Source organism: Hylobates moloch, unplaced genomic scaffold, assembly GCF_009828535.3.
Source record: "Hylobates moloch isolate HMO894 unplaced genomic scaffold, HMol_V3 SCAFFOLD_8, whole genome shotgun sequence".
Classification (NCBI taxonomy): Eukaryota; Metazoa; Chordata; class Mammalia; order Primates; family Hylobatidae; genus Hylobates; species Hylobates moloch.
The window spans coordinates 119,855,533-119,883,286 of record NW_026652283.1 but is presented as its reverse complement, the minus strand read 5'-3'; the positions used below and the strand labels follow the sequence as shown (position 1 = coordinate 119,883,286).

General features: G+C 36.5%; 1 protein-coding gene across 4 annotated transcripts in view; it reads left to right on the top strand.

Annotated features, from left to right (window-relative positions):
• The window catches only part of TNKS (tankyrase), a 223,285-nt gene that overhangs the window by 30,412 nt on the left and 165,119 nt on the right, over positions 1-27,754 (top strand). The gene's annotated exons all lie outside the window — the stretch shown is intronic.

Here is a 27,754-nt window from a genome sequence, read left to right as displayed (position 1 = left end):
CCAGGCTGGAGTGCAGTGGCGTGATCTCTGCTCACTGCAAACTCTGCCTCCTGGGTTCAAGTGATTCTCCTGCCTCAGCCTCCCAAACAGCTGGGACTACAGGCACATGCCACCTCGCCCAGCTAATTTTTGTATTTTTATTAGAGACAGGGTTTGACCATGTTGGCCAGGTTGCTCTCGGTCTCTTGACCTTGTGATCTGCCTGTCTCAGCCTCCCAAAGTCGTGGGATTACAGGCGTGAGCACTGTACCCAGCCTGTATGGTTTTTCGAAACTGTTAGTGCTCGAGAATTTCATATTAAAAGCAAATTATAAGCATACCTTTCATGGAGTCTGATATAAGATCTGGGAGTCAGCGGGTGTGGTGGCTCACGCCTGTAATCCCAGCACTTTGGGAGGCCAAGATGGGTGGATCACGAGGTCAGGAGATTGAGACCAACCTGGCTAACACAGTGAAACACTGTATCTACTAAAAATACAAAAAATTAGCCAGGCGTGGTGGCAGGTGCCTGTACTCCCAGCTACTGGGGAGGCTGAGGCAGGAGAATGACTTGAACCCGGGAGGTGGAGCTTGCAGTGAGCTGAGATTGCACCACTGCACTCCAGCCTGAGCGACAGAGAAAGACTCCATCTTTAAAAAAAAAAAAAAAAAGATCTGGGAGTTGCAATGGACATTTGTGATTTTTTTCATTTTTACTAGTGTCCAATTTTTCTGATTTTGGAGATTTTAAACTGTGGTCACTCCTTGCTGAGAGGAATGCAGAAACTGGTAGTGTCAGATCTTCCTTCCTTCTACTTCTTGGCAGTCAGGGATAGTCTTGGTTTGTCCAGTCATGCACTTCATTCTGTAGGTGTAGAATTTTGAATACAAAATCTTAGCTGTAGTAAGGAATCATTTATAGCAGTAGATTTTTGCTTCAGTGTGGGCAGTGGCCTGGTCATAATGTTTCCTACTAAAAGACCGTTGTGCTTCCTACTCTTAGCTCTACAGCTTCTTATGTGTTTCTAAGGGTGGTCCTCTACTCTCCTGTCATTTCAGTCTAAGATAGACAATGGTTTCTGTTACTTGCAAATTAGTATAATTGATAACAGAGATCTTGAGAAGGTTGCTAAATGGAAGTTGCAGAATGGGGCTTCCAAACTGATAAATCTCTTGAATCTTTAGTTAAGTCTCACTGCCCTCACACAGTTTACATGTATACCACACCCCCGTCTCTCCTTATTCCCTACAACTCTCAAGAGTGAAGGAGACAGAGTATGTTCCCTTTGGAGGCCTCTTCCAGGTGCCTCTCATTAGGGAAGAGAGAGCTTGCTGGCATCCACAGCAAATCATTCTGAAGATAACAGAGGTGTATGGTGTTATAACGCATGTGGGATTCTCACTTCATGTCAACATCTAGACATGAAGCCCAGCAAACCAAGTGAAAAATAACAGCCCATCTCAGCCAGAAGGGACGATTAAGACAGCAATCAGAATACATATCCAGGACTGCTAAAGGAGTCAGGTCAATACCTGAATAAAAAAAATAATATCTCCCAGAGAAATTAAAGTATAAAGTGGGGAAGAAATTTCCTGGGGCCAAAACTCAAAACCAAAATAAAAAAAAAATCCACCACCTAATTTTTTTTTCAGAGGAAACAATTTAGCAGATGAATTAAAGACCATGTTAGTAGCCTGGAAGCTTACGTGTGAGATGTACAGAGAAAAATGTTAAAACCTTGAAATCATGAAGGAAAAGGTAAATAAATCTAGGAATGTCAACATCATTTTAAACCTTATACGTGATAGGAGTTTCAGAGCCAGGGAAAAAAAGAAAAAAAAGTCTGATGGAAGAGATCAGTAATAATTAAACAAATGATAAGCAAGAAAAACCTATCTTGAGATTGAAAAGGCTCAAGGAGCTCCATATGAGATTGATGAGAAAAGATAAACTGAATAAGATGTGTATTGCACTTTTCCAGAAAGAAGGAATAAGTTGCCTACAGAGGGAAAAAAATTAGGCAAAGGACTTTTCATTTACAACACTGACAGCTTGAAGACAATGGAATACCTTCTAAAGACTGCTGGAAGAGAAGGATTAAGTTGTAATTTCCTTGATAAAGAACAGTTCTGCAGCCTTTTGGGAATAAGAGAGGCTGAATCGAGCAAGTGACATTGTATTAGAGAAACAAAGCTCCTGCAACTTTCTTTCTCTATACTTTCAGACAATTCTTGGTTTAATTTGTCTTATATGCAGAGACTGAGGGGATCCTCACTGAATATCTTTCTTGGGAGCCCAAAATTCAAACTGCTATTTAAAATCTAACAATTAGGACTGAAAAAAAAAACTGTGTTTTCTGGCTGAATGGCATTATGTAATAGTGGTTGGAATCATAGAGACCTGGTCCTTGAGTGAGTTATTTACTTCTTTCGGCATTAAAATGGGAATGAGGGTAATAGCTGTATGTCATACAGTTGTTAAGAGGATTAAATGAGATAATATACATGAAGCACCCTTGTACAATATCTGTATATTTTATATATAATAATTAGAAAGTATATGCTCAGTAGTTGGCAACTGCTTTTATTATTGTGAAATAACATGATTGGAAATAATTTTCTTCTTGTATTACATTACGTTGTTCCAGATACTTTTATATTTACTGGAAATGCAAGAAAAAATAGAGATCTGATGGTATTTTTCTAAAAAGTCTCTAAGCAAATTGGCTTCTTAGGGGAAATTAAGCTGACTATATAAAGATAGTATCATTTAATACCAAAATTAAAGTTGGTTATCTAAATGAACTAATAAAAACAATTTGCTGTAATTCCCATTTTTCTCATCCCAATTCAGACCTTCAATTAATTATTTAATATGTAGTAGGATTTCTGCTAGTTTTTTTTTCCCATTATTTATGCTTTAGGGACTCCTTGTTATAAAATTATATTTTATGATTCTGCTGAGAGAGAGCAAAAATAAAATTATGCTTTATTCTTCTTCCCCTTCCTTTGCCTTAGAAAAGTAACGGACATACTTTAGCTTGTGATTATTCAACTAGGTAAAACTCAGATTCATTCAATCAAATGTAATATATCAACCTAGATAAGATCTTGGTTCAGAAGAAATGTTAAAACAGCCAGTATTATAGAATTTATATTTAAATTATAATATAGTCTATGTAATTTATATCTAAAACGTGTGTGTGTTAGTGTGTGTGTGAAGTTCGGTGGTAAATAATCCAATTGGCTTGTTAAGTTTTGGGCTGATAAGATATGGAGTTATCAGCAATAGGGAAGACTGAAGACTTTGCTCATCTGAAGAGTAATTGAGGGCCACTGTGGCCTGCTGCAAAGAACAATGAAATAGGAGTCAGCGTACCTGGAGAGTACTGTTGGATCTCCCATTAGAAAGAACCATATAAATATAATGTTATACTTTAAAAACTTTTTATAAGAAGTGACATGCTATGTGTGGTAGGCAAATAATGGTGGAAAGATGTTCATATGTTAATTCCTGGAACCTGGGAATGTTAACTTTACATTGCAAACAGAAATTAAGGTTACAGATGGAATTATGGTTGCTAATCAGTTAATTTGAGATGGGAAGTTTATGATGGATTGTCTTGGTGGACCCAACGTAATCACCAGATTCCTTAGAAGTAGAAGAGGAAGGCAGAGAGAAAGTCAGATGATATAATTTCAGATGTATTCAAGCCACCATTGCTGACTTTGAAAATAGAGAAAGGGTTCTGTGAGCTAAGGAATGGGGGTAGCCCCAAGAAGATGGAAAAGGCAAGGAAGTGGGTTTTCATGAAAGTCACCAGTAACGAATTCAGCCTTGCCGACACCTTGATTTTTTTTTTGAAACGGAGTCCCGCTCTGTCACCAAGGCTGGAGTGCAGTGGCGTAATCTCGGCTCACTGCAAGCTCAGCCTCCTGGGTTCATGCCATACTCCTGCCTCAGCCTCCTGAGTAGCTGGGACTACAGGTGCTGCCACCATGCTCGGCTAATTTTGTTTTTGTATTTTTAGTAGAAACGGGGTTTCACCACGTTAGCCAGGATGGTCTCGATCTGACCTCGTGATCCACCCACCTCGGCCTCCCAAAGTGCTGGGATTACAGGCGTGAGCCCCTGCGCCCGGCTGACACCTTGATTTTAGCCCAATGAGACTTATGTCAGATTTAGGATCTCCAGAACTGTAGGATAGTAAGTTTGTTGTTGTTATTGTTTTAAACCACTGGATTTGTGATAATTTGTTAGGGCAGCAATAGCAAACATATATTATAAAAACATCTTACAACAGTTTTGCAAAATTTATTTAGGTTGAGCATCTGCTGAAAAGAGTAGTAGAATGTTTTCAATACAATTTAAACTGCTTTCTTGGGAATGCTTAAAGATTTCATCACTTAGGATAAGTAGCAGTTTTTTATGTTGGCAAATAGACAAGAATAATGCTTGTAAGTATTCTTAAAATAATTATAAAAAACAGATAATGTAGTGGACTCATATTTGTGCTTAAATGATTGTTTTTGAAGTATTTTGAGATTTGGGGTAAATTATCTTATTAAGAAACTTAAAAAAAATAAATTTTGTGTCAGATTAGGTGTGGAGAGTCCTTGTCCTTATACATTTGTTTAAACTGAACATTTTCTTTGTAATCTTTGTCATCAGGTGCCACATAAAAAATGTTTGAAAAACATGTAACTTGACAACCAAATTGTTTCTTTTTTTTTTTTTTTTTTTTTTTTTTTGAGACAAAGTCTTGCTTCGTTGCCCAGGCTGGAGTACAATGGCGGGATCTTGGCTCACTGCAAGCTCTGCCTCGCAGGTTCGTGCCATTCTCTTGCCTCAGCCTCCCGAGTAGCTGGCACTACAGGTGCCCGCTGCCATGCCCAGGTAATGTTTTTGTATTTTTAGTAGAGACGGGATTTCACCATGTTAGCCAGGATGGTCTCTATCTCCTGACCTCGTGATCCGCCCACCTCGGCCTTCCGAAGTGCTGGGATTATAGGCGTGAGCCACCGCGCCCAGCCGCAAATTGTTTCTTTTATCTAAAAATGGGAATTTTATTGTCTGCAGTATGAAGTATGATTAAACATTTTAGTTTGAACTGAAGACTAGGGCCCCAAGATTTCTTTTTTTTCTACCTTTTAATTCCTGTGACTTTGGGCAGATTGTAAGGTCTATGCTTCTGGTGAATCTGTTTCTGAAACAAGTGGCCATTTATGAAGGTTTACTGTATGAAGTGCTTTGAGACTATTTGATCTCTAATGAGCTGTTTGGCCTATGGTTTTTTTAGTGACCAAGAAAACAAAGGAAAAGTGATACTGAAACCCCATAGCTTTATTTCAAATTAGACTAGGAAGAAGCTTATCCAAGTTGAGAGGGATAGGTTAATGGGTTAATCAGAGTGGGGAAAGATGACAACATTGAGCACATCATGGATACTACTGTCATAGATAATTGAATATGTGACAAACTCGATTGGTATGGGAATTTGTCCTTATTAGTATTTGTGACTGAAAACAGTATTATTTCCCTGCTCCCACTGAACCTATTGACATGAGAAAAATTCTGTAGCTAGAGATTTTGCTCAATGAGAAGCCTTGAAACCTGTATTAATGAAACAATAATCTACTTTCAGTTGAATAAATTTAATGAGAAAGTAGGATACTAGAAGCAGGACATACATTCTGAGCCAAGGGTAGCAGCAGGATCAGCTAGACTAGGAGGGTCTAGAACCTAGTAGTGGAGTTAGCTAATGAAAGGTATTGTTTATAAACTAGAGGTCTCCTGTAAAGGATCAGATAAATATTTGAAGTTATAGTAAATACTGCATGTAAAGTTGGAGGCAGAAACACACCATTCAGGAAAACCAAGAATTTTGAAGTGAAGAACTAAGCCAGCTCCAAGAACTTTAGCAGCAGAGGTATGTCAACCTTCTCATTAGAATCCTCCCTTAAAATTGCTGTGTCTTGGCTTCAAGTCCACTCTTGTTGTTAATCCTGAGATACAAACAATCTGATGCCCCACTTTGAGTTAGATGTTGACCCTTAATCAGTCAGCTTTGGTCTCAGAGACCTTTCCTATTATGGACTTGGCCCCTCGGGCCTCACCGCTATACATAGGAATCTACAACTGAGAGTAAATTGATATAGCAGGTCTGGGAGGCACGTGGGTGAGGAAGAGAAGAAAGTAAAAATGAGCTTGATTTTGATTTTGGATCCCTTTGAAAATTGATTACTGTTAATATTCTTTGAACCATCTCATGCCTTCAGCGGAGACCTTAATACTCTTTCTGAAAGAAGTCTTCTGATAATATGTTTATAGCTGTCCACAAACTCTTCTAAATTAATTATGTATGCATATACTGCCACCCAACACGTCTCCTCTGTTCATGTGCATGCTCCATTCATTGTCCCATTGAATGTTCCCTACAAAATACAAGTTAAGCGATAAGATTATTAAGAGTTTAAGATGGTGACGGCAGAGCATTGGGGCCCTGTGCAACTGCACAGCTTGTGTGTTCGCGAAGCTGGCCATGATTAGATCGCACTATATGCTTGTTTAAAAATGCTCCACATAATTCCAGGTATACTTAAATAACACCCGGACTCATCATCAGGGCCCTCCTTGGTCTGGCTCCCGCCTACATCATGGACTTCATCCTCGTGTTCCTGTAATTATCTCCCTTTCTCTCCACCTTCCAGCTACAATGGCCTTTTTGTCTCTGTAATGTACCAAACTTGTTCTGCCTTGGATACTCTTTCCCCAGATTTTTCACTAATAATGTTAATTCATCTGAGTTGTGCCCTGACAAGGCTGTCATAATTTCTTGCCCTGCCTTGTTTGTTTGATTACTCTATTATCATGTTTTATTTTACACCGTAGCACTTATTACCTGGAATTATATCCTTATTTAATTGTACATTTACTTGTTTGTTTGCCATCTGTGTACTCTTCTCGACTTTGTGCCTGAATATAAACACAGGAACCTTCTCTGCCTTACTTTGCACTGCATCCCTGGCATAATAAACCTCTGTGCTTGCTCCGAGTAAAATGCCTACTCTGTGCCAGAACCTCATTGTGGTTTTAATTGCATTTGCCATCAGTAATGATGTTGAGCATCTTTTCATGTGCGTGTTTGCCATTCGTATATATTCTTTGGGGAAATGTCTATTCATATCTTTGTCCCTTATTAAATTGGCTGTCTTTTCATTACTGAGTTATAATAGATAACAGTTTCTTACTAGAAAAGTGATTTGCAAATACTTTCTCCCATTCTGTGTGTTGTCTTTTCACTTTCTTGGTAGTGTCCTTTGAAGCACAGAAGTTTTACATTTTGGTGATTTGATTAATGGTTAATGTTAAAAAGTCTGTTTCTGCTTTCGTTGCCTGTGCTTTGGTATCCTATCTGAGAATCCATTGTCGAACCCTAGATCATGATGTAGCTCTGTTGTAATCTAGGAGTTGTAACTCAAATGTATTTAGGTCTGATGCATTTGGAATTGATGTTTGGATATGATGTGAGATGAAGGGTCCAACCTCATGCCTTTGCATGTGGCTATCCAGTTTTCTCATTTAGTTGTTCATAATATTCCTTTTAATCTTTTATTTCTGTAAGCTTAGTAGCAATTTACGCCCTTTCATGTATGATTCTAGTTAATAGAGTTGTCTTTTATTTTTTCCCTAGGTCCATTTGGCTAAATGTTTGTCAGTTTATATTATGTGTGCATATTGGTAGTTCCTTTTTGTTGTTGTATGGTGTGTCATTGTATAGATGTAGCACAGTCACTGGTTGTTTCGCTTGTTTGCCGTTTGTAGCTGTTATAATGCTGGATGTATGTCTCGGTGTGGACATGTTTTTTCACTTCTCTTGGGTGGATCCCTGAGAGTGGGATTGCTGGGTGGAATGCTAAGTGCACACTGGACTGTAAAAGAAGCTGCATTGCCCTGATGGCTGAGCGTGTTGAGAATATTTTTATGTACAGTGGTCATTCATGTATATTTTTTGTGAATTGTCTGTATCTTTTGACCATCTTTGGTTTTATTTTTATTTTTTGCTGTTACTGATTTGTGAGAATTCTTTTTGTGCTGTAACAGTGGGTCTTTGTTGGATGTGTGTATTGTGAATGCTATTTCCCAATCTTTGCTTTGCCTTTCATTTTCTTAATGGTATTTTTATACAGGCAAAGGTTTTTAAGTTTGGTGAAGTCTAATTTATCAGTTAAAATAGCAAAGTATTTGGTGTTTTATCAGCATTGGAATAATAAGATTTCTGCTTGACGGTTATTCTTAGGTTAAAAGCAGTATATTGATAAATAACATTATCGTTTTAATTACACTGTGGAAATTCAGGAAAGCAGTTTCTGGTCTGAGGGCTGCTGCTTCAAGTGCTTTCTAACAACTTGCTTAGCATATATTTTTAAAGATTAAAATGAAAGAATCAGCTATTCCATTTTATTTTAAGATTTAATAATAAAAGCCAGATGGACTTTTAACTAATTAGAAAATAATTATCTAAAATATGCACAGTTATTTCTGAGATGACATTGTTTGCCCCTACTATTGACAAGTATGTTTCCAAAATTTAGGGAAATAGGCTGTTTTTAATAGCTTGTTGCCTGAAATCTTTCCACAAACGAAGACTTATTAATTCCCAATACTTAAATTTTTTTTTTGGTTTGTGTTTTCCTTTAATGTATTCTGTTAGCATTGTGAACATTATCTGCTTTTCAAGGATCAAAAGTCTAACAGATGTTCTTTTAGCTATGTCTTCATCTTATCAGCTTTAGTAGAATTCTCATACTTTTCATATTCCTAGTATTAGGAGACAGGAAATACAAACAGATTAAAGACTCAAAGACTGGTCTTTATAGTTCTGGTATATTGTAAACTTCCAGTTGTTCTTGGCATCTAGAAGTAGAGTAGTTCTGTGTCCACTGAGTATGTTTACTTTCTAACACAACCACAGGATGAGGTGCCAGTTTCTTAAACTGAATCAGGTGAGGTGTGAACTTAAGCATGTACCACGTTCTCTGTGGTAGGAACTAACAATAACCTTGTTCACTTTCGTACGTATTCTTATTGTCTATCACTGGTGTCTAATTATATACTCAAGAAACGTGTGTGAAGTGACAAAGCAGTTCACAGGAAGAAGGCTTGATTCTGACTGACTTTTTTTTATATTAGTCTGTGTTACATGGATAAGGAAGCTGAGTAATTTTCTACTTCTTGATTAGGTGATATCTTGAGATTCCTTTACTTTAAAGTAATGTGAACTTGCAGTATGTCAGACACTTCAATATTCATATACAAATATAAAACACATTTTATAGTCATATGCAAATTATATTTAGATTATCTGCCATTTGTCAAGTAACTGCTTATTCTTCATTAGGACGGGCAATTGAATGTTGATTCTGATCACTCATTAGCTGTTGGTTATAATGAGTTTTCTACAAAGGATAGTAAAACATTTTTTCTTGTTAACTTACAGATTAAACCCATGAATTTCTCCTCTTGGGAGCTGAGGAGTTGAGGTAGGGAGGGATAAGAAAAAATAAGGTGATGGTGGTAAATTTATCAAAAATTGCTGTGGATAGTTGATACGTAATATTGTAAAGGGTTTTCCCTTGAGGATTCTCAAAGGACTTAGCCAAGCAGTGTCACTAATATTTGTGTCCTATGTGTGAGGCAGATGATTCAGATTACCTACCACTTTACCAGGGAGGAAGGAGAAAGTTGTTACTTTGCCACAGTCTGTAGAGCTGATAGAAAGTTGTTATAATGGAAATGTTTTCTTGATTGAGAAATGAAGGTTCTCTTCACGTAGTGGGCTTCATTTAAGAATACATCATACACATAAAAGGTTAATTTCATTCTGTAAGTCTGCCAAATTAATTCTTTTAAATTATTTTTAGCTTAGCTTTTAAAACCATATCATATTTAGCAAACTTAAGGTGGAAAATAATCTTCAGCAAACCCCCTTCCCCGCAAACCAAAAAACTAACCTGTCTACAAAAATTTAAACCAAGTTTAACTTACTCCTAAAGTAGTATCTCTCTGCTAATTTCCTTGTAACTTCCTTTCGTATGTCTGCTATTTAAAAAGATGTGTTTCCTTTCCTTTTACAAACTCTGTTTTAGTTTAAAAAAATTTCTGACCACTTCCATGGTTGCTTGTCCTTTGATGAAGTTAACATCCTGGTACTTGGAATGGCACGGGTTTGGGGATGGGGGAAAGAAATGTGGAATGAGTGTTGAACTGCCTTTGGTACATTCTTATCCGCTGATATTTATTTATTTATTATTATTATTATTATTTTTTTTTGAGACGGAGTCTCACTCTGTCACCCAGGCTGGAGTGTAATGGCGTGATCTCAGCTCACTGGAACCTTTGCCTCCCGGGTTCAAGCGATTCTGCTGCCTCAGCCTCCCGAATAGCTGGGACTGTAGGCACCTGCCACCACACATGGCTATGTTTTGTATTTTTAGTAGAGATGGGATTTCACCATTTTGGCCAGGCTGGTCTCGAACTCCTGACCTCAGGTGATCCACCCACCTCGGCCTCCCAAAGTGCTAGGATTACAGGCATGAGCCACTGCACCCGGCTGTCCCGTTATTTTAAATATAGTGTTTTGAAGGTTAACAACTTTCTGGGTTTTTTCTTAACAGTATTATTAGAATTGATAGTTGCCCATTAAAGAAAAATGAGAAAATACACGGATGATAACTGTCATACCTTGTTTTCTGTCTAGTTAGACTTACATGGTCCAGTGTGATAGCCATTAAATTAAAATTGATTACAATTTTAAAAATTAAAAATTTAGTTTCTCAGTTGCACTAGCCATGTTTTAAATGCCTAGTGACTGTATCTGGCTATTGGTTATTGTACTAGAGAGTAGACACAGAAATTTTTGTTATCACAGAAAGTTCTGTTACACAGTGCTGTTAGACCCAGTGAACTTGTGTACGCAATCCACTTTTCATAAAATGAGATCATTCCATCATTGTTTGTTTATTTTTCTACTTTATGTAGTAACATTTTATTGTCAGTGAGTATTTTTATATAATCTCATTTTAAAGGCTTCTAAGAATTATTTATGTAGAAATCATCATTTTTTAATATCAGTCATCTGTTGTAGGCCATTTAGTCTATTTTTGTACCATTTTATAAACAGTAGTATAAAGAATATCCTTTTCATTACATGTATGTATAAACCTCAATTGCTTTAGGATAAATTCCTGGAAAGCCACACCTTCTTAATAAGGACCAAAGAAGTTTTAGCTACTGGAGAACTTCATTGGACCTCTTGATTTAGTTTGTCACATTGTCTATTTATATATCATCTATAAATGAGCTAGGTTAAGAAAAGTCATTTCTCACACCTTCCTGTTTGCAAAAATTAATTGAAAATTCAGTGAAGCCTTGAAAATCTGATTCACTTAGTTTTGTTTCATTAATGTCTTTCCTTTTCCTGCCAGAATACTTCCCTTCTGCATTTTTACCATTAGTTGTCCATATAAAAACTGAATTGGTATTTTTTTTTTTTTTTGAGACGGAGTCTTTCTCTGTTGTCCAGGCTGGATTGCAATGTGTGATCTCTGCTCACTGCAACATCTGCCCCCCAGGTTCAAGCAGTTCTCCTGGCTCAGCCTCCTGAGTAGCTAGGATTACAGGCACCCTTGAACTGGGATCTTTTAAACAAGTCTCAGTGTAGCATTTTCATAAAACACAAAGATGACAAAATTCCATACTTGTATCCTTAAAACAGAGAAGAGAGGCCCAGAATGAGAGTGATTGTGCCTTTGGAAATAATCTCCCCCGACACTGAGTACTCTTACGTTGATGACTTTCCTGCTTATGTTCCAGCTGCTTTCAGGAAGGTTAGAGTAGCGTGCATTTACCTGATAAAATTGGGACTGTTTTAACAGTTATTCTGTACAATAGTGGTAGATATACACATATTATATATATATATGTTATGTACTTATTAATTGTGTTTTATTAGAATTCCAGGAAAAGCACCAGTATGGAAGCTTTCACTCTTCCAAGGCCTTAAGAAATACATTGAAGATGCTTAAATTAGGTGGAAAAAGCAAAAAACTAGAACAAAAAATTTTCATATACTTTTTTACAATGATGCAAGGCTTTACTTAATGCCCCGGTCTGTCTAATAAAAGAATTACACATTTGCATTTACTTTTAGTCTCACTTCAGTTGTTCAAAACAATCTGTGGGTTAGGTTAGGTGCAGTGACTCATACCTCTAATCTTAGCTCTTTGGGAGGCCAAAGTGGGAGGATTGCTTGAGTTCAGAGTTTGAGACCAGCCTGGGCAATAAAGTGAGACCCTGTCTCTACAAAAAATCAAAAAATTAGCTGGGGGTGGTGGCACACACCTGTGATCCTAGCTACTCGGAAGGCGGAGGCAGAAGGATCACTAGAGTGGGGAGGTACAGGTTGCAGTGAGCCATAACCGCTTCATGGCACTCCAGTCTGGGTGACAGAGGGGACCCTGTCTCAAAATACATACATACATTCATTCATACATACATACATACATACATACATACATACATACATACTGTAGTTTTCAGTGAGATACATGGCTTAAGTTTGGGGTTGTATGAAAATGGCATTTGAGACAAATGGGTTGTGTAACCAGGCAGATTTTGCTTTGCATGTTTATCATGTTGTCTGAAACTCATATATTATTAGAACTATGGCTTCCCTTTGTATGGTTTTAATACTGAAATATGGAGGTAGGTCCATATTTGAGATAAAGATTTAGGGAGTCCTTCTTACTCCTCATTCTCAACTGACCAAGCTAGAAAATTGTTAAGTATAGTAATTGTATTTATAGGCTTTACATTTGTACTTTACTTTTAAAAAATATACTCTTGTGTTCTTTAAATCTGCTAATTATCTTTTTAAAAATATGGTGGGTATTAGATTTTTCATATGTAAACAGAATCCAAGATTAAGAATGTTAATCTTACTGTGAGTTATTTCATATTCTACTCCCTGATATGACCATATAAATAAGACTTACTAAGCAATCCCGCTGTGTATCCAAAGATACATTTATTTTAGATCAATAAATCTGAAATCTGAATAACTCTTTCAGACTTTTGTGTCAAGCCTGAAAATTTCTAAATTTACTGTGGTACGCATAATCATGGTTAGAGATACAGGGCACATCTTTTGTTTTGCCTGTTTGTGACACAGTTTTGAGTGCTGGTCTTTGAAAGAATAAACTTGAGTTCTGAGGATTGAAGGAACAAGGCCAGGAAATGTTCTAGTGGGTCCCCTGAAATGGAACTCTCACTGTCATAGGTATTTTTCAAGTGTTCCCACAGGGGAATTGTGATGGGATTATTAGGAAGAGGACATTGAATATAGGAGTGGTAGACAAGGTATTAAGGACAAATATGTAGATATGCCTTTTAGAATTTACGTCAGGGGAAGAAAGCTTGAGTATTGTTCTGTGGTAATCTTAGCTTGCATTTATATGGAATTGTAAGATAGCAGATAAGCACTTGGCATTACAGTTAAGTATGAATTGCAGTTTATCACATAGAGACTGATTTTACACATTTGCTTTGAGCTTCAGTTTCTTAATTATAAAATGGACATCGGCTCTACTGCATAAAATTTTTATGGGAAGTTAAATGAAAGAATATAGAGAAAGCAAGTAGAGTCTCAGTAAATACCCTTTCCACTTGCTTTCTTCTTGTATGCAACAGTAAGGTTGCCACACAAGACTATTTTTGTATTCTGACACAAAGCGGACACTCAGTCAAAGCTAAGTGAAGGGCTGACATTGCCATAAGCTGCTCTTTGTTACCATCAGTGTGAATTTGTGTTACATTCTTTGTTTAGTATCCTTTGTAATTTTGTAAACTTGAATTGTGCTTTGATAAGACATGAAGCTCTTTTTTCCTCATTGTAATTTACATTCTTTTAACCTAGTCATTGGAGATACTGCATATAGGATTATGGAGAATCATTAATGTAACTTAAACATTTTCACCACAAATATTTCAATAGCAGGGGTATTGTGGTTTGCTGTAACCAGATATGAAGTGTGTGAAATAATTGGTTAATTTTTTTAAAGCAGATTACTCATGGGTAAACAGCTCTCTTTCAAGCCAAGGGACATCACAGTTGCTGTTTCTGAAAATTGTAACCCACTAGGAATGAGACAAGGAAAAAGACAGATGATGAATTATGTTAAAAGAAAAAGTCCGGGCGCGGTGGCTCACGCTTGTAATCCCAGCACTTTGGGAGGCTGAGGTGGGTGGATCACGAGGTCAGGAGATCGAGACCACGGTGAAACCCCGTCTCTACTAAAAATACAAAAAATTAGCCAGGCGTGCTGACGGGCGCCTGTAGTCCCAGCTACTCGGAGAGGCTGAGGCAGGAGAATGGCGTGAACCTGGGAGGCGGAGCTTGCACTGAGCCGAGATCGTGCCGCTGCACTCCAGCCTGGGTGACAGAGCAAGACTCCGTCTCAAAAAGAAAAAAAAAAGAAAAAGGTGGTCTTTTCCTCAATGTGGGGGAAAAGTTGAGTTGGGAAGTGAAATATGTGATTCAATACTATCATTCAGAACAATTGATAATAGGATAATGTGTCGAATCCCATGGAAACACAAAAGTCAGTCTATTTTTTTAATTATTTGCTTTTAGCTAAATAACTGTCCTAATGAATGAAAATTCTTTAAGTTATATTCTTTATGTCCTTTAGATTGAAAGTACAGCAAAATATTGGCATTTCAGTCTGTTGAATCAGTTGTCAGAGGCATAGGAAAATAACAGTAATTATATGATGTACTTTCTCCTCCAGGGTTCATGCCCTTCTCCTGCCTCAGCCTCCTGAGTAGCTGGGAGTACAGGCGCCTGCCACCACGCCCGGTTAATTTTTTGTATTTTTTTAGTAGAGACGGGGTTTCACCATGTTAGCCGGGTGGTCTTGATCTCCTGACCTCATGATCCACACGCGTCAGCCTCCCAAAGTGCTGGGATTACAGGTGTGAGCCACCTCGCCTGGCCAGTAATGATATACTTCCTTAGGAGACTAAAGTTCAAATCAGAATCAGATTTTTACTATTATGGCACAGGTTTAATCCTGTTTTCCTTGGGAGGGAGGAAGTTTTTAAATATGTAACTTTAAACCTTGTAACTAGTGATAAAAATATTAATTGCCAGGCTGGGCAACATGGAGAAACTCCGTCTTTACTAAAAACAGAAAAATTAGCTGGGCGTGGTGGTACATGCCTGCTGTCCTAGCTACTTGGGAGGCTGAGGTGGGAGGATCAACTGAGCCAGTGATGTGGAGGTTGCAGTGAGTTGAGATTGCACCACGCCACTGCACTCCAGCCTGGGCCGCAGAGCAAGACCTTGTCTCAAATATATGTGTGTGTGTGTGTGTGTGTGTGTGTGTGTGTGTGTATGAATGAATTGGTCTTAATGTTTTGCACATATAAGAAATTTATCTGGAATGCTAGTAAGTCCGTGAGGCCTTGAGAGAGAGGAGGTAGAGTTAGCAATTTAGGGAACGGTTCCCAAAGACAGGTGAAGTGTTTCTCCTGTTTGTCCCTTCTTCTCTCTCATAAACAGTTTGGGAAGCACCTTTTACATGTGGTAATTGTCCCTTAGAGTTGTGCAAGCTTTATGATCCTATTATAAATTTCCCTGCTCAGATTATAGAGATACTTGCTTTATTCCTTATGGACATTTCATTTAGTTGAATCTAGTCAAGTTTCGAAAAAGTAATCTACCCCTAAATAAAAAGAAGCATAATATAGCAGTTTGGTGTGGCACAAATGAATTCATTGTTCCTAGGGCTATTATCAGTTTACCTTTATTTCAATCCAGCAGATCTTCTATTAGCACTGTGTATCTGTTTTTGAAAGACAGATGAAAAGATTCTGTGTGGGATAGGAGAGAGTGTTTATTGAGTTCTCGTTATGTGCAAAGAGCCAAGCTGGGTTTATATATATTGTCACATTTAATTGTAACAGCAATTCACTGTGTTAGGTAGTGTTTTATGAAAGAGGAAATTAAGACTGGCAGTGGTGAAGTAACTTGCCCAAGGTCAGACAGTTACTAAGGATTGAGCAGTATTCTAAAACTGAGGTTTATCTAATTCCTGGGACAGAACTTTTAGTCATTATTCTCTATTGAGTTTCCAGGTAGAAAGACAGATGCTTCGTTACACTCAATCTTATATTTATTCCAGTGTCTGCCTTATCTTGTAGTAAATTGTTATGTGAGTGGATAATTCTGATTTTACAAATGTATTGTGTCCTGGATTAACTTTGTTCATTGCAAAAAGGATAAAAGTCGTCTGGAATATAAAAATCTGCTATGTATACATACAGAATAATCTATACCTAAGTTACTGCAGATGTGATGTGCCTTTTTTTAAAAAAAAAAAGTCTTGATTTTCTATATTTATAAGAAAATTTGACAATAGGAGCAAAATTGAATTGGAAGAATCTTTTATTATCATAAAATTTTATGCCAAAGTTTGTCCACAAAGATTGAAGGAGATGCATTTAACTCATTAAAACTCATGTAAAACTCAGTAATTTTATTCACATGGATGAATTTTCGAGTGGGTAATTAAATATTTTTTAATATCTCTAAAAATTATGTGCATAGGCTTGTTTTGTCCTAACAGCCCGATGAGATAGGTACTCTAATATTATCTCCTGATTTACAGGCAAGGAAATGGAAGCTCAGAGAGGTAAAGGAGTTGCTAGGGTCCCAGAAGTGATGGCAGCAGAACTGGTATTCTAACCTGTGCAGTTTGGCCCCAGAATCCCGCCTCTGAAGTACACCTGTGTTCTTAGCTCTAACTATGGCATATTGCCATGGCAGACCTCGTAGAGAACTTTATTTTTTTGAACTTTTAAAAATTTTTATTAAAAACTGTGGGGTTTTTTGAGATGAGGTCTCACTCTGTCAATCAGGCAGGAGTCCAGTGGTGTGATCATGGCTCACTGCAGCCTCGACCTCCTTGACTCAGGTGATCCTCCCATTTCAGTCTCCTGAGTAGCTGGGAGTACAGGTGCACACCACCACGCTCAGCTAATTTTTGTATTTTTTGTAGAAACAGATCTCGCCATGTTGCCCAGGCTGGTCTTGAACTCCTTGGCTCAAGTGATCTGTTGGTCTCGGCCTCCCAAAATGGTAGGATTTCAGAGGCATGAGCCACTGCACCTGGCTGAACTTTTTTTAAAAAAGGAAATGCAGTTTTTATTTTTTCCCACTGAGGCACGTGGAAAAAAAGTACTTGTAATGAGGTACGTAGTTCACTGGGGTGAAATTAATTTGTTCCAAGTATGCTAGTCCCAGATGTTGACAGAATTCTGAATTTTGGGTCACTTTTATATGAAAGACTAAGACTTTCATATATGAAAGTATGACTGAAACCTTAGAATTTTATGAAATAGATAATCTCTTCACTATTTTACTCAATTTGTTTCTACACTCAGCATTATTACAGAATCTAAATTAATAGATTTATTTCACATTTGTCTTATCCATTGCTGTTACCATATTTAATGTTAGTCATTTGATAGGAAGAATGGTCCAGTTTTTCTTTATTAGTTACAAAGTAATTTATGTAAGCAAGAGGTTTTAAAAAGCATTGTTTTGCAAACATTAAACAGCATGCATAAAGATCATTTTTGTCTGAGGATCAATATCTCATTATAAAAAGAATACATATATATAATAGAAAAACGGTGTAGAAATGTATAAAATAGAAAGTGCAAATCCTGTTTATTTCACTCTCAGATATAACACTAAATTTTCCGGTTGTTAAGGTAGCTGAAGTAGTTTTTTTTATCACTTTTATGAACCCGTTTGTACATGTAAATCTATTTACATATTTTTAAAACATTAACTTTAAATTTAACATGTGTTAAAACTTTGAATTTAACATGTATTATTGCATTAGCTACTCATTGAGATATCTGCACAAGTAGTGTTTGCTCAGAACCAATGCCTCTTTTCCCATCACCATTGTTTGTACTGCCTCTTCTAGTTCCTTGGCCAAACTTTTTAAGTCCAGAACCAGTTGCTGAGTCAAGCTGGACCAAATTTTCTTTCATGATAATTTGGAACTAAGATTGAGATAATACAGGCGTATGTGTTTGTATCTAAGGGGAATGTCTGGGAGACAGGGAAAGACAGCAACACCTAAATTTTGAGACACATTTTTGCCTTTGCGTTCAATGGAATACCTCTATTCTTTAATAAATTTTCCTGTTATTAAGGTAGCTGAAGTGGTTTGTTATCCTTTCTAATAAAAATGCTCTATTTGATAAAGTCATTACTCAAAGATATATTTGTAGACCACAGCACCTTAAATTTAGAAGGATATTTAGAGATCATCTTTACTATTTCCTACTACTATTATCTTTTCTACTTATTTACAGTTTTACTTTACTGCTGTACTTATTTCTTATGTTTAGAAACCACATAAATCTTTCTTCAAATGAAATGTAATGCAGTAACGCAATATATAAAAGTGTTCAGAGGTCCGGAAGAAGCATAGACCTTCATGTATTCCGCCTTGCATGTGTATGAGGAGGTGGGGATGGGTCCATAGGAACCTAAAGAGTAGATGTTCTCAAGCAGGGACAGTTTTACCCGTTAGAGGGCATATTTAGCTGTATCTATGGACATGTTTGGTTATTACAGTTGGGGAGTGTTACTGGTATCCAGTGGGTAGAGTTAAGGGGTGCTGTTAAACATAACACACAGGACAGCTCCCCCCTATTAAGTGCATTCAACAGACAAGCCATGGCAAAAGCCCGAGCCTGACTACTTAGGCTGGTAAAGATGCAACAAGCCACTTGTAGGTTTAGCTAGTTGATTACTTACGTAGACAGTGAAAAGATGGGGAAGCTAATAGTACCAGCTCCCCATGGTCTGCGTATCTCTGGATGACACTGAAAGGAAAAGGGCCAAATGACTGCATTGAGAGTTGTGGAATACTCTGTTTTGGAAGAGCCAGTAGAAGAGAGAGAGGCAGAAAGCCCCACGCCTCCTCACAAATGGGAAGTGATGAGACACGTGATATCAACTTAATAATGTTTCATTTAACTCAATGTATCTCAAGTATTATTTCAACATGTAGTGTGTCTAAAACATTAGATTTTTTAACATTATTTCCAACTAAGTCTCTGATATCTGATGTATATTTTATACTTAAAGCATATCTCAATTCAAACAACGTTTTCATGATCAATACTTGATCTGTATTTGGGTTTCATAAAATTTGTAGCCGAAAAACTAGATTTACATACCCGAGGTGTCCTAAATATGTTAAACGTTTACCAATATCTGAATCAACTATCAATTTTTAAATTTAACTATAACTTTTTTTTTTGAGACGAAGTATCGCGTTATCGCCCAGGCTGGAGTACAGTGGCGCGATCTTGGCTCACTGCAACCTCCGTCTCCCAGTTTCAAGCCATTCTCCTGCCTCAGCCTCCCAAGTAGCTGGGATTATAGGTGCATGCCACCACACCTGGCTAATTTTTTTATTTTGGGTAGAGACAGGTTTTCACCATGTTGACCAGGCTGGGCTTGAACTCCTGACCTCAAGTGATCCACATGCCTTGGCCTCCCAAAGTGCTGGGATTACAGGCATGAGCCACCATGCCTGGTCTTAACTATGATTTTTAAAATGCAACTAAAAATTCAGATCATCAGTTTCTCTAGTCCCATTTCAAGGATGCAGTACTCACATGTGGCTACTAGCTACCATATTGGGCAGCATAACTCTAGAACACTGGGAAATTACTAACCATTTTATTGCTAAAGAGAAGAGGCTAAGACCACACAACCATTACTTCTAAACTTTTCTCCTGACACCCAATTCAGTTCCCTGTTCATTATACTAGAATACCTGTTCTTAAATCTCTATTTTAGAAGAGCTTTATGAGTAAGGCACAGTAGGCTGTACGTGATATAATGAGGTTCTCATAGGTTCGTCCAGAGGATATTAATTAAGTTGAAAGAAGAACCCTACTTCATTAAGTGAATGTCACCTCTCATTCAGTGCTGAAGACACCATTGTGCATCAAAGAAATGTTTATCTTATGTTTTCAAGAGTAACTTAATAGCACGAGGATATTAAGAGAAAACAGAACTCATCACTCTTTTTGTGTCCCAAATTTAATGTGGTATACACATTCAGTGATTATTTCCTATGAATGCTAGAATTCAAGTAACTTCAATGAGTAGTTTATTCAGAGGTAGGAACTCTAATGTTAAAAAAAAAAAGGTGTTAATAATTGAAGAGGATTCTGAAAAGAAAAAGGAAGTAAAATATTTTAAAAATGTGAAATTTTGCAAATGAAAATAAGTATTAAATTTATATCAAAGAGTTTTGATTTGTTTTTATTTCTCTGATTTGGCTAATCAGACATAGATTATGCCTTAGTTGCAGGATAGTATATATGCATTATAGGCACATTACCTCAATGTACATATAGTATGTTCACTGTACATTGAGCTCAGCATGTTTTGAAGTTTTGGAGATTTCGTCCCTGTTTTATTACCTTTTGTACATAAACTACTGTGTGTACAAAACCTTTGAGTGTATCTACTTCACTCTTGCCATTTATTTAAAATATTTTAAACAGTATAACATAATTTAATGATATCACCAAACTTAAATTTATTCCAAGAATAGGAATATGGGGTTTTTACAGCTGCAAAGTAATTGCTTTTTGCAAGTTGGAAGTAGAATTAAATAGAATTCAATGGAAATAGAATTGTAATTAAGTATCTGCATAACGTATATAACATGTATATTAAGCCAAGCTCACTAAAATTATCTTTCTTCAGTATAGTTTATATACTATTAATTTCTTAACTTGCGTGCTTTCTCTTGAGTTAGCTACCTTCTTATAGTTGTTCTTCCTAATTTATATGTGAAAAACTTTTTCTAAATGATTAATGAATTTATCCTGTTGGTGCATCTTGAACCTGTAGATTGGGGTCTTCTGTTAGTTCTAGGAAAATCTGTGGCATTAGCTCTGTAAATACATACATGTATGTGTGTGTATGTATATATATATTTTATTTTTTTCTTTTCTTCTAAGACTAATTGCAGCATGTTAGGCCTTTTAGTTTCCATCTTTTATCCATCCTACTCTCTTTTTCCTCTGTATACTTCAGTACTTCAGTCTTGGAAATACTGGTTGTCATATTTTCCAGTTCAGTAATTTTCTCTTTAGCTGTTTCTAATTGCAGTCGGACCCTCTATAAAGCTTTTAAAATATTAGTTTTATATAACATAAAAATCAATTTTATCAAGTTTGAAGTAATGAAATAAAATGAATACATTTTGAGTATACATTTTAATGAGGTTTGACAAATGTGTATACCCATATAACTACCACTCTGATCAAGATAATAGAACAGTTTTGTTTACTCCAAAAAGTTGTCTGGTGCCCATCTGCAGTCAATTTTTCTTCTTGTCAGCCATCCCCAGTCAACAATGATCTATTTTCTGACATTGTAGATTAATTTTCTGTTCTAGAAATATGTTCTTGTGTGTCTGGCTTCTTTCACTCATCATGTTTTGAAGTTTTGGAGATTTCATCGCTGTTATATGAAACAAAAGTTTGTTTCTTCTTATTGCTAGGTAGTATTCTGTTGTATGACTGTGCTACGGTTTGCTTCAGATTTTTTTCAGTGTTTGACTATTACAAATAAACATATGATCATTCACATGCAAGTCTTTTGTGTGGACACATGGGTTTTTGGTGTATTTGTTTCCTTTTGAGTAAATACTTAAGACTAAGTATGTATGCTAGGACATACAGTAGTGTATATTTAGCTATATAAGGAACTGCTAAACTGATTTCCAAAATGGTTAAACCATTCATTTGTAATGCCCACAAGTAATGTATTAGAGTCCCAGTTTAGAATCTCCTCATTAACACTTGGTATTGCCAGTCTTTTTAGTTTGTATTTTTCTGTTGACTAATAATGTTGAGCATCTTTTCATGGACTTATTAGTAATTTACATATCTTCTTTTGTGAAATGCCCTAGTCTCTTGCTCATTTTTCAAGTTGTATTATTTGCCTTTTAATGATTGATTTTTGGAAGTTCTTTCTCTAATCCAGGAGAGTTCTTTATCTTATATATGTGTTGCAAATATTTTCTTCTAGATTGTGTTTTGTCTTTTCATGTTCTTAATGGTGACTTTTGAAGAACAGAAGTTCTTAATTTTGATAAAACACAGTTTATTGGTATTTTCTTTTAAGGCTTAGTTTCTTTTTCTCCTAAGAAATCTTTACATCTCGAGGTCATGAAGATTTTTCTTTCATGTTTTCTTTAACAGATTTTATTGTTTTAGCTTTTATGTTAAGTCTGTAGTCCACTTTGAGTTAATGTGTTCGTGTGGTGTGAGGTAAGAGTTATTTTGCGTTTTTTTTTCTTTTCTATATAGAGAATCTGTTGTTTCAGCATGATTTGTTGAATAGGCTGTTTTTCCACCATTGAATTACTGTGCTTCCTTTGTTGGAAAGTCAGTTGACTTCCTATATGTTGGTTTATTTATGAGCTGTCTTCTGTTCCGTTGCTCTATGTACCCAAATCTGAATAACATAGTTTTTCAATTAGAAGTTATGCTTCATAACACAAAGTAGCTAGTTTAACTTGCAACTCCAATAATTGCACAAGTGCTATTATATCTATATCTATTCTTATTCTAGTACTGCACTGTCTTGATTACTAGAGCTTTACGATAAATCTTGAAATTAGGTAGTGTGATGAGTCCTTCAACTTTTTAGTTCCACAATTTCCCACTTGATTATCAGAGTGTGTCTGTGTTCCACTTCTTAAGACCATACTTTCCTTTAATTCTTGGAATTTATTTTCTTTAAGTCTTTGAGTGAACTTTATAATTGATGCTTTGAGGTCTCTGCTAACTAACCCTAACACATCTGGGCTATCCTGGGTTGATTTTTGTGATTTTTTTTTTCTTGACCGGATCACATTTTCCTTTCTCTCTGTATGTTTAATAATTTTTTATTCAATAGTGGACATGCTGGTCACTCTGTGATATTTATTATCTTCCTCTGAAGAATTTTTATTCTTGTTTTAGCAGATCACCTTATTGCTGGTTTAAAATCACCCTTAACTTAGGGAGGTTTGTTTTTAAGCTTTGTTAATGCAGATCTGTGGAAAGCCCAAGGTGTTTCCCATGTTTCTTTAAGATTGTCTCTTCTGCAGACCTTGTTTTGCCTCGGTTTCGGGCTTTATTAGTATTATGTGTCTAGACTAGGGCTTATTCTAGGGCACAAGTTCTCAAATGTTTAGTCTCTTTTTGCATTCTTAAAAATTATTGAGCGTTTCACAGAGCTTTTATAGGGGTCATGCATATTGTATTAGACATTGAAACAAAGAAGTTTAAAAACTTAATTCATATAGCAAATAACAAACTTACTGCAGGTTGCATGAATAACATTTTTTGAAAAATTGTTTTCCAAAACAAAAAATAGTCCTAAGAGTGGAATCATTTTACATTTATGCAAATGTTGTTAATATTTGACTTAATTGGAGACAGCAGGATTCTCTTATCTGCTTGTGTTTGCAGTCTTTTCTGATAGGCTTTTTGGGGTCAAAATATCTGAAGAAGATCTACATTTATAGTTAGAAAAGGGAAGAGTATATCAGTAACCTTTCCAGTAATTGTGGATATTCTTCTTTGATTCCACATGCAAACTGGACAAATGGTAGTTTCTTAGTGGTTAGCTGCAGTGTGGAATCTGAAACTATGTCAGAAAAAGTTTTGCACTCTGTAACATCACAATCCGTTGGTGGTCTTACACTTGGAAAGCATCTTTGCGTATGTACCTATGTATGATTTTGTAATGATTTCCATTTGTCATATGAAAAATACTCGTTTCCTAAGTGAGGCCTAACTTGTTAACATGTTGTATTATACAATATAAAATAATTACATTTGTTATTTTATATCCATGTCAGCAGAAAAGTCTATGAATTTGAGAGTCCTTTATAAGTACTTCCTAATTCTTCACAGAGAATATTTTAAAGAAATCTATTGGCCGATATTTAATAAAATACAGTAATTTTACTGCTTCGTTGGGGCATTCTAATGTGAAACCCTCCTTTTTTTACTGCATATATGTTTTATAGTGAAGAATGTAATAATCACTAATAGATGTTGATGGCACTGCCTTGATTTGTGTTATTTTAGTTTTAAGACAGGGTTTCACATTGTCATGCAAGTTGGAGTGCATTGGTGCGATCATGGCTCACTGCAGCCTTCACCTCCTGAGGCTCAAGCGATCCTCCCACTTGAGCCCCACGAATAGCTGGGACCACAGGTGTGTGCCATCACGCCTGCCTCAGTTTTTTACTTTTTGAAAAGACCAGGTCTCCCTATGTTGCCGAGGCTGGTCTTAAACTCCTAGGCTCAAGGAATTCTTCCACCTGAGCCTCCCAATGTGGTGGGACTATAGGCATGAGACACCATGCTCGGCTTGTGTTATCAGTAGTTTATCCTCTGTTGAACCATCAGTGCAAATGTTAATATAATGAAACAAGGGAATAATATCTTAATGTTATTATAAAAATAGTTTTGACTTTGTAGATCCCCAGCTCTCTGTTCTAGGTCATGGTGCTTATTCATAACTAACGCTGGCGCTAAGGTGGGTCAGGTGTGTTAAGGCGATTTTAGGTTCTCTTTACTTTCTCAAGGCCAGAATTCCAATTTCTTTCAGCACTGCTCTTTCTCTAGCACCTTGAGACCTCTACTCACTTTGCTGTGCTCTCAGTCCCTAGCAGCTATTGCCAGATCAGTCTCAGAGGTTTTGTCCTGCACAGGTACAGCCCAGCCCAGCCATGTGATCCCTGGGGACTCCTTCACAGGCATCTGGGGCCTGCTCTCTGCATAGATCCCTCTTCTCTAGTTTACCATTCTGCCGACTCCAGCCAATTCTTCTGCCCTGTGTTTGGATTTCTGTCTTCTCAGTTCAGTGTAACCACCATGTTCTACTTTGACTCTTGTTGTGTTTATGTAGTTGGCAAATTGTGTTAGGCAGAGAGTTGGGTGATTATGGTACCCATCTTGTGAGTTACTCTTCTTTCAGGGATCACAGTTTACAACTGCAGCTGGCTACTGCCTGCAATTAGTTACTTCATCTGTTTTCTCCAGTTTCATAATTGGTTATGTCAGAGAGGGAAAGCTAGTCTGATACCAGTTATTCCATTGTGGCTGGAAACTGAAGTTTCATTTAAAATTTTTATTGTTATATTTTTATTTCTAAAAGTTCTGTTTAATTCTTTTATAAATTTGCCTTTTTTTATAGTTTCATCTTTTTTAGATCTTTCAGCTTATCTTTTATTAAACACAATAAGCATGGTTCTTTTTGTAATACATGTCTTATACCTCTGATACCTGAAGTTTTTATGGGTCTGTTCTTGAGTTGTCTATTAGCAGTGGTAGGTTTTGCATTTTAGATTTTTATGTGCCTCATTATCTTGGTTATGCCCTGGACAATTTACCAACTCTTTATTTATAGGAGCTACTGCCAATCTGGGGCCACCTTAAATCAAATTCAAGGCTTTAGATATCGTAGACAGCCAAAGTTTCCAACCAGAGCTATAATTCTGTAATAGGACCAGTTCACATCTACTTTATCCTCATCCGGAGGTATCACCCTTGTTGTGTGGGGAACAATCTCATAATAGTCCTTATTTTGGGGGGGCTCTGGGCTTTTATTGCTCTTCCCCTTATTCCATGAGACATTGAAATGACAGATTTTATTTTTCTTGATCAATAATTGCCTTCAGAACAATCACAGCTTCCATACATGTTTACCCTCTAGATTTCTTTTGCTCTTCAGCCTTCAGCTGGCAATTCTTTAACTGTCTTGTTAGCTCATAGATGATTTTAGAAGTTGCGTTTTTGTTTTTGTTTTGAATCTAGTTCTGTTCGTTGTTTACAGCCTAAGGGGAGATTTAAATAAGCTACTCTGCCATTACTGAAAACAGAAAATTGTGCCATTTAAATTCTAATTTAAATTCAGTAAGCCATCCTATATAGGGATAGCACTGGTTACTTGAATTTGCTTTTTTGTTTTTTTCTTTTCTTTTTAAAATGGAGTCTCGCTCTGTCACCCAGGCTGGAGTGCAGTGGCACGATCTCGGCTCACTGCAAGGTCCACCTCCCGGGTTCATGCCATTCTCCTGCCTCAGCCTCCTGAGTAGCTGGGAGTACAGGTGCCCGCCACCACGCCTGGCTAATTTTTTGTATTTTTAGTAGAGATGGGGTTTCACCTTGTTAGTCAGGGTGGTCTTGGTCTCCTGACCTCGTGATCTGCTCCCTTCAGCCTCCCAAAGTGCTGGGATTATGCGCCTGGCCTTGAGTTTTCATAGTTACTGTTAGTGGTAAATCAACTTCAGATAATTTGAAAAATAAAATACATTAGCTTGACTACTTTTATGCTGTAATAAGTAACATGTATTTTGGATGAAAACATAAAAGAGTTTTTAAAAAATCTATAATATATAAATATATACTGTATTACTGTATAGTATATACTGTAGCATACTATATATGATATAATGTATACTGTATAATATAATGGCATAACTTATGCCATTATATAATATCATACCATTTTAATATACATGTTTGTGTAGAAGAAATTGTGCATAAACACAAGGATCTATCATGTTTCAGTTTATAAAAATAGTTTGTCTCTTAAAGCTCATGTGTAAAGAGTCTTATACATTGAAGGCTGTACTATAGTTAAAATTTAGTCCTTTGATATTTTTCTGTAAAATTAAAAATTTTCTTTGCTTAAAAAATTCAAGGAACTTGGTTCTTTATGTAATCCTGTTTTTGAAACTCAGTCTAATAAATGTATATCTCTTTACTCTTAAAGAGTTAGATGCTTATAATTTTAAAGTAAAAACTTCCTAAAACATCTTTTGATAATTTACTCTAAAAAGCTTGCTACATTTTTCGCTTGGAAAATTCACGTTGTTTCTATGTCTTCTGTCTTTTAAAATCAGTTAATAATGCCTGCAGTTAAACACAATTTATTATAGTAGCACTTTGTAATTTCTAGGAATTTAACAAAATGAGTCTTTGTATAAATGTAGAAATATTTTGTTTTTATTTGCAATAATTATGCAAATGCTTGACTTTAATGGTTTTAAAGGATGAAATGAAACAACATAGCTAAAGTAATACATGCTGAATTTGGCTCCCCGTGGCTGAATGCCTGTACCAGAAATGGGAAAATCGTGTGTCCTTCTTGCCATAGCTCATTTGAAAATGGGTGTTTGAATTTTGTGACCCTACCTTAGTTTTAACTGTCTTGTTATGCCAGCTGCTTACATTTTCTTTGCCCCTCTTACCTCCAAAGGAGATAAATAGAGCTGAGATGCATTAGTAAAATAGTTAGAAACCACCTACTCTCTGGAATTTGAGGTTTGATAATGTCCCAGTGGTTAAAGATGGTATAGGGGGCTTTGTGAATGGCCATAGTACCCTTGAATTTATGTACTGAATGTTACTCAGATTTTAGTTTCCTTCTTTTTCTTTCAAACCTTACTTTGTACATTGTTGGTGTATTTTGGGAACTTTGCCTAAGGTATTTGTGCTACTTTTTAAAAATACTATGACCCTGTATCATCAAGCAATGTGCTAGTTTTTAAGAAAAATCTGTTTTAGTGTACTATCAATGCATATTGATTT